At 38.4% G+C, this 7,508-nt stretch overlaps 1 pseudogene; it reads left to right on the forward strand.

Annotated features, from left to right (window-relative positions):
• Nucleotides 1-296: 296 nt before the first annotated feature.
• Nucleotides 297-653, forward strand: LOC129667977 (RNA guanine-N7 methyltransferase activating subunit-like; annotated as a pseudogene).
• The last annotated feature ends 6,855 nt before the right edge of the window (nt 654-7,508 follow it).

A 7,508-nucleotide genomic window follows, 5' to 3' on the forward strand; every position in this document is an offset into this window, starting at 1 on the left:
AGAGGAGCCTTGCAAAGGGTCCCTTAGAAAGACTCTACCCTTAAGGATATCAAAGTTTTTGGACTCTTTATTATGTGCTTCTGAAGCTTCTCTCAGCCTATGCGCTGACTACACCTAGTGGCAGAAACATGACATGAACTTATACAAAATCAACTTATTTTCCACACTATAACAGTCGTTAAGAAGCTGAGCATTTGGTTACCTGGGAGAGCTGTGTAGGGTACTGCTGTGTGGACGCCCAGGGTCTCTCCTGTACATGCCTCAGAAGGATCTTAAAAACTGTACAGAATTTCAACATGAGTGAAACATCTGAAATGATTCCAAATTTTGAAGAGATGTTTGCAAGCAGATCCACACAAAATGACAAAGAGTACCAAGAATACTTGAAATGTCATCCTGAATCACCTCCAATTGTTGAGGAATGGAATAGTAGAGCTGGTGGTCACCAAAGAAATAGAGGCAACTGACTGGAAGATAACAGACAGCTTAGAGGGAGAGTTAACAGACGAGGATGGCCAAGTGACAGTGATGGAATCAGTGACATGGATGATCACGGTGTAAGAACTACCCACAGCAAAGACCAGAGCCTTACTGTCAACAACAGTGCAGAACAGTATGGTCACAACCAGCAACCTCCATACGGTTACTACTGACAGATGTCAGCAGTTTTTAACAAAAGACCATTGATTTTGACAATGTGCTAAACATTGATCTTCTTTTGGTAATAGCTTTTAATTCTATTTCAAAGAATGAGTTGTTAATTGTTTAGAACTTGAGACTTGAAAAAAGTGATTTTACTAGTGGTATGATGATTGATGGGAATAAATCTACCAAGCATGAATTACATTGTTTGACATTATATTAAATAAGTTTTCTTTTATGATTTAATATTGTTTGAGTTTGGTCTGATTTCCTTGTTTTGCCTCTAGGGGTTATGTGTATGTCACAGAAATATAAGATTTTAACCTGGAAGAAAAAGTCCTTAACCAACATTTCCTTATTTACAAAGTAAAACACTGAATTATCTTTTAATATTGTATAAAATAGCATTCATCTGAATTATGAATTTGAGAGTACCCCTTGAAGCTTTGCAATCAAAGCAAATTCCTTGGCAGTAAATTGAGGGTTTGGGAAGTTAAGGAATTAGCCTAATGTAACATACAATTCAAAAGATGCATAATTGAGATTTTAATCCAGTGCATGGATTGTGGTTTTGTTCATCATTCCCAGCCTCTTACATCTAGAAGAAGAACATTCTGGTCAGAAAATGCTACTGAAAAATATTCCTCATTAGATTTCTTGGTGTGAATAAGGACATTAGCATGTGGGTGGCATGCAGAGAAGTCCATGCTACTCTAAAAACTGCATAAAGGTGTTTAAGAACACCCGATCCTACAGGATGATCTAGGCTGTGTGAATTTGCCAAGACTGGTTCCTAAGACATCATTGTTAGCTAACATACAGGCTGGCCTCTATGCTCCCCAGACCACAGACCAGGCAGGCTAGCTGACTGACTCTGCTCATGATCGCTACATATATCAAAAATAGGTAATGTTGATAAAACTGACTTAGTTAGGGTTACTATTGCTGTGATGAAACTCCTTGGCCAAGGCAGCATATAAAAGAAAGCATTTAATTGAGGGCTTGCTCACCATTGCAAATCCAAAACTCAGAAATTGGTGAGTGGAAGGGCAGCTGAAGCCAGAGTATCCACATTGAGGCTTCCTGGGGGAGAGGGAACAACCCATGAACTGTGCCAGTTTGGATCTACGCAAGCAGTGGACATCTCCAGGGACTGAGAGTGGTGAATATTCAACTGTGCTGTACTTCCCCTTTCCCCAAGCATGGGCCTCCTTGCTCAGCTTAGGCCTCGGTGGTTGCCCTAAGGACGATCTTTCATCCTCAGTGACTGGAACACTTAAAAGGAGCAGACAGGCCTCCCAGTGCTGCAGCTACAGCAGGACAGCAGCTCCTCCAAGCAAGAACCTCCATGCTCTGGGACTCCATGACTGAAATGGCACTGGTAGGCCTCCCAGAGCTGTGGATGCAGCAGGGATGCTGCTACTCTAAGCACTAATCTGCTTTTTGTGACTGAGACTACAGAGGCAGCTACCCTAAGTACAGGCCTCCCTGTCCAGCTGCCAAAGAGTGGATTCCACTAAGCCGATGGATCTCCTATACTCTCACTTACCCCTGCAGGCCCAAATTTGAGAGTAGAGAACAGGGGAACCCCTGTGCATACTGATTAAGACTGTGAGCAAGTTAGTGCTCCTTTAAGTGAGTGCTTGCAGAGCCCCAGAACCAGGGTCCCTATATGATAGGAGCCAGACATCTTATCCCTCCTACACACACACTCACTGTGGGCAACATAGGGATCCCAGAGACAGCATTCTCAACACTGAAAACCCTGTTCTGTGGGTCAGCCAGTGGAATCCAGGCAACTAATTCCTGGAGTCCAAACAAATGTGATTACCAGGAGGACAATGACAATCCTGTAGAACACTGAGGTATTCAGGTTACCTGCACATGCACATTGTGCCCACAAACAGTACCAGCACCATGTCCTGTGCTTAAGTTCCATCCTTCCAGGCACCTACATGATCTAGCACACTGTCCTTTAATGCACACCTCCATGAACACTCCCGCCCTTCTGAAAATATGCCTGCAACATTCCTAACTTAGCTACAGCTGAAAGACCAACATCCACCAGAGACAGAGGGACTCAGTCTGAAGTTCAGACTCCAAGAAAAAAGAGTGAAGGTTACAGATAAGTAGATGGCTAGAGGTCAGCATGAAAACACATCCAACAAAAATCAGGACATCATGGATTCATCAGCAACACCCCAAATCAATGAACATGAGAATTCATCAGAAACATAGGAAAATGATTTTGAAGCTATGCTTCTCCGGTTATTAGAGTAGCATAAATGAACAAAGCTATCAAAGAAATACAGGCAAATACTGCCAAACAAATAGAGGCATAGGTAGAGGCACAGGTAGTGGCATATAGAGATGAAATGAACAAAAAATCAGAGGCCATCATGGAAAGGCAGGAATCCACATTCAAACTGATGAAGGAAATGGTACAAAGCATGAAAACAGAGTAAAATCAATAAAGAAAACACAAACAGAGAAAAACTTGGAGCTGGAGAACTTAGAGAAAAGATCAAGAACCAAAAACATAATCATGAGCAACAGAATAAAAGAGATGGAAGAGAGACTCTTAGGTGCTGAAGCTACAACTGCAGAAATTGATACATCTCTCAAAGACAAAATAGTCAGAAAAGTTCCAAACACAAAACATCCAAGATATCAAGAATGCCATGACAAGATGAAATCTAAGAATAATAAGAATACACAAAAAAAGAAGATTCCTAGCTCCAAGATCCAGAAAACACTTTAAAAAAAATCCTGAAGATACCTGATAAAACAGGATCTGATGAATGGGGAGAAGGTCACCCCCTATCAGTGGACTTGGAAAGGGGCAGGGTGGAGAGGAGGGAGGGAGGGTGGGAGTGGGAGGGAATGAGGGAGCGGGATACAGCTGGGATACAGAGTTAATAAAAAGTAACTAATAAGAAAAAAATAAAAATTAAAAAAAAGCAAAATTCTCACTAAAAAAAAAAAAAATCTCCAATTTAAAGAAATTGCCATTAATAAACATACAAGACATCTACAGAAGACCAAATAGACTACATCCAGAAAAGAAATTTCTCATGTCATTTAATACTCAAAATACTAAATCTTCAAACAAAGAAAAATACTAAAAGCAGCAAGGGAAAGAGCCAAGTAACATATGAAGGTAGACCTATCAAATCACACCAGACTTAGCCAGAAGGACCTGAGCAAATGTCAAGCATACTCTAAGAGACCATAGATTCCAACCCAGACTAGTATACCCAACAAAGCTTTTAATCAACATAAATGAAGAAAACAAAATATTCCATGTCAAAACTAAACTTAAATGATATCTACACAGCAACTCATCCCTACAGAAGATACCAGAAGGAAAAATCCATTCCAAGCAAATCAACTACACCCAAGAATACACAGGATATAGATGACTTTGTTAGGCCCACCAAGGGGTCTAACTACCAAAGAGGCTTGCTGTGAAGGAAACTCGGAGGCTGCAATCGATGCAATTAACAAGAGGTTTTTATTTATACCAGCATGCTGGGACTAACTATACATTTAGGCTAGAGTCAGCACTGACTCTCGGTAGCCTCCAGGTTTTAAAGGGATAGACAAGGGGGTTACAGGTCTGAAATCATGGGAGCGGATATTGAGTCTATTGTGGGCACCAGGTCCGGTCAGCTAGATATCTGGGGTATGTCTGTTTTTTCTGATATGTGCAAATTCAGCTATTGTTAAAGGTGGGAAAAGGATTAGTACATTTTGTGGTCAGACTAGACCATTGTTAAAGATGGGAAAAGCAATTTGCTCATCCTGTGGTCTCTCTGAGAAACGGGGCTAAGTGCTTTTAGTCAAAAGGACAGGGCCTATTTGGGGAGGGGAATTAGGAACATCTGGATCCACTGCTATTTCCTTCTGTAACTGGGTGGAGGTCTTCTTATCTCTATCCATGTAGATGGCTAGAGTCAGGAGGAGCTATTACATTCTCCTGTTTTCTGGAAGGGTACTGAGAGAATTCAAAAATATCAGTTATAAGGCTAGTCTGAGTCTTTCAACTTCACAACAAAAAATTTAAAAGAAAAAAAAAACATGTAAACACATTAACAGCACCAACTCCATGATAAAAGGAACTAACAATCATTCCTCACTATTATCTGTCAACATCAGTGGACTCAACGCTCCAATAAAAAGACACAGACTAGCAGAATGGAAGAAGAAACAGGATCCAACATTGTGTTGCAGTCAAGAGACACACCTCTGAAACAAATATAAACATCACCTTGGAGCAAAGGGCTGGAAAAAAGTTTTTTCAAACAAACAGACCCAGAAAACAAGCTGGGGTAACTACACTAATATCTAATAATAATAATAAAAAAAGACTTTCAACCAATATTAATCAAAAAAGATGAGTAAAAGCACTTCATTCTCATCAAAGGCAAAATTCACCAGGAGGACATCACAATCCTGAACATCTATGCCCCAAACAAGAGCACCCACATTTATAAATGAAATATTATTAAGGCTTAAATCACACATCGATCCCAACACCTTAATAGTGGGAGTGGGATGCAGCTTGGATACAAAGTTAATAAACTGTAACTTTTAATATTAAAAAAAGTAATCCTTGTTTCTGGCTGTCTTTATGAAAAAATTACATAAAATATTTATTTTCACAGTATATGTTATAATCAAAAAGAACATTACTTACTCTTGGAATAAGCAACAAAATTAATGATGAAAATGGTCATATATTTGGAATAATAATTAAATTTTGCTTGTCTCTCTTATCTTATAAAATGAATCAACCTCAAAGTCATGGCAGTAGGTTAAATATATTCTAATAAACTATGGTATATTCTGAAAAAAAAAAAAAGGAAGGTTGAAAACCACTGTGTGGTACAGTCTTCTGCTTTCATGTCATATATATTTTTATATCATATAAATATTTTATGCAAACATACAAAAAAATAAAGGGGGACTTCAAAACTCTACGGTAACCAAGAGGGAGATCATCTACACAGAAGCAAAATAGAGAAATAATGACATTTACAGAGGTCCTAAATCAAATGGACCTAATATATGTCTACAGAAAATTTCACCCAAACTCAAAAGTGTATACATTCTTTTTAGCACCTCACAGAACCTTCTCAAAAATTAAACATATATTCAGGCATAAAGCAAGCATCAACAAATACAAGAAGTTCAAAATAATCCCTTTTATCCTATCAGACTACTAGGTCCCAAAACTAGACCTCAACAACAACAGAAATAAGAAAAAGCCTACAAACACATGTAAACTGAACAACTCAAATTTCAATGACAGATTTGTCAGGGAAGAATTGAAAAAAGAAATTAGAGAGTTCCTGAAATTCAATGAAAACAAAGGCACCACTTACCCAAACTTATGCAACACAATGAAAGAAGTGTTAAGAGGAAATTTCATAGCACTAAGTGCCTCCAGAAAGAAGTTTAAGATATCTCATACAAGCAACTTAACTGCACACCTAAAAGCCCTAGGGAAAAAAAGAAGCAGACAAACCAAAGCGGAGTAGACAATTGGAAATAATAAAACTCACACCTGAAGTCAATGAGTTAGAAACAAATAAAACAATTCAAAGAATCAATGAAACAAAGAGATGTATCTTTGAGAAAATCACAATATAAACAATCCTTTAGCCAAACTAACTAAAAGGCAGAGAGAAACTATCCAAATCAGCAAAATCAGAAATGAAAGGGAGACATAATAACAGACATGAGGGAATAAAAACAAGCATATGCCTTACTACAAAAGAAAAAAAATCCCACAAAATTGAAAATCTAAATGAAATGGAAAATTTTCATCATAGATTTCATTTACCAAAATTAAATCAAGATCACATAGATAGATTAAATAGTCTTAAATCCCCCAAGGAAATAAAAGAAGTCATCATGTCTCCCTTCTAAAATAAGCCCATGGTCACACGGATTCAGTGCAAAATTCTACCAGACCTTCAAAGAAGAGCTAACTCCAATTCTCTTCAAACTATTCTACAAAATACAAAGAGAAGGAATATTACCAAACTCATTCTATGAAGTCACATTCACCTTGCTACCTAAACCACACAAAGATGCAACAGAGAGAGAGAGAGAACTTCATTACAAAAACTTTGGAAATCAATATGGTGCATTTTCATGAAATTAGGAATAGTGCTTCCTCACGATCCAGCTATACCACTCCTAGGCATGTATCCAAAAGATGCTCAAGAATACAACAAGGGCATTTGTCAAACCATGTTCATAGCAGCTTTATTTGTAATAGCTAGAAACTAGAATGAACCCAGATGAACTTCAACTGAGGAATGGATACAGAAATTTTGCATTTACACAATGGAATACTACTCAGCTATTAAAAACAGTGAAATCATGAAATTTGCAGGGAAATGTTGGGATCTAGAAAAGATCATCCTGAGTGAGGTATCCTGGACTGTCTCTGACATGAACTCAGGGGCTGGCTCTTTAATTACCTCCAGCTAAAGGGGGAGCAGCCTTAGCAGTCCACAGAGGAAGACAATGAAACCAGTCCTGATTTGCCCTGATAGACTAGGGTCAGATTGGAGGGGAGGAGGACCTCCCTTATCATTGGACTGAGGTAGGAGTATAGGAGAAGAAGTGGGAGGTAGAGTTGGATTGGGAAGAGATGGGGAGAGGGCTACAGCTGGGATACAAAGTGAATAAACTGTTTAATAAAAATAAAATAAAAATTTAGTAAAAAAGAGAACTTCAAACCTGTATCTCTTATGAACATCGATGGAAAAATACTCAGTAAAATACTTGCAAACTGAATCCAAGAACACATAAAAGTTATCATCCACCATGACCAAATAGGCTTCATACCA

This window comes from Psammomys obesus, unplaced genomic scaffold (genome assembly GCF_907164565.1).
Source record: "Psammomys obesus unplaced genomic scaffold, mPsaObe1.curated_primary_1811, whole genome shotgun sequence".
Taxonomy (NCBI): Eukaryota; Metazoa; Chordata; class Mammalia; order Rodentia; family Muridae; genus Psammomys; species Psammomys obesus.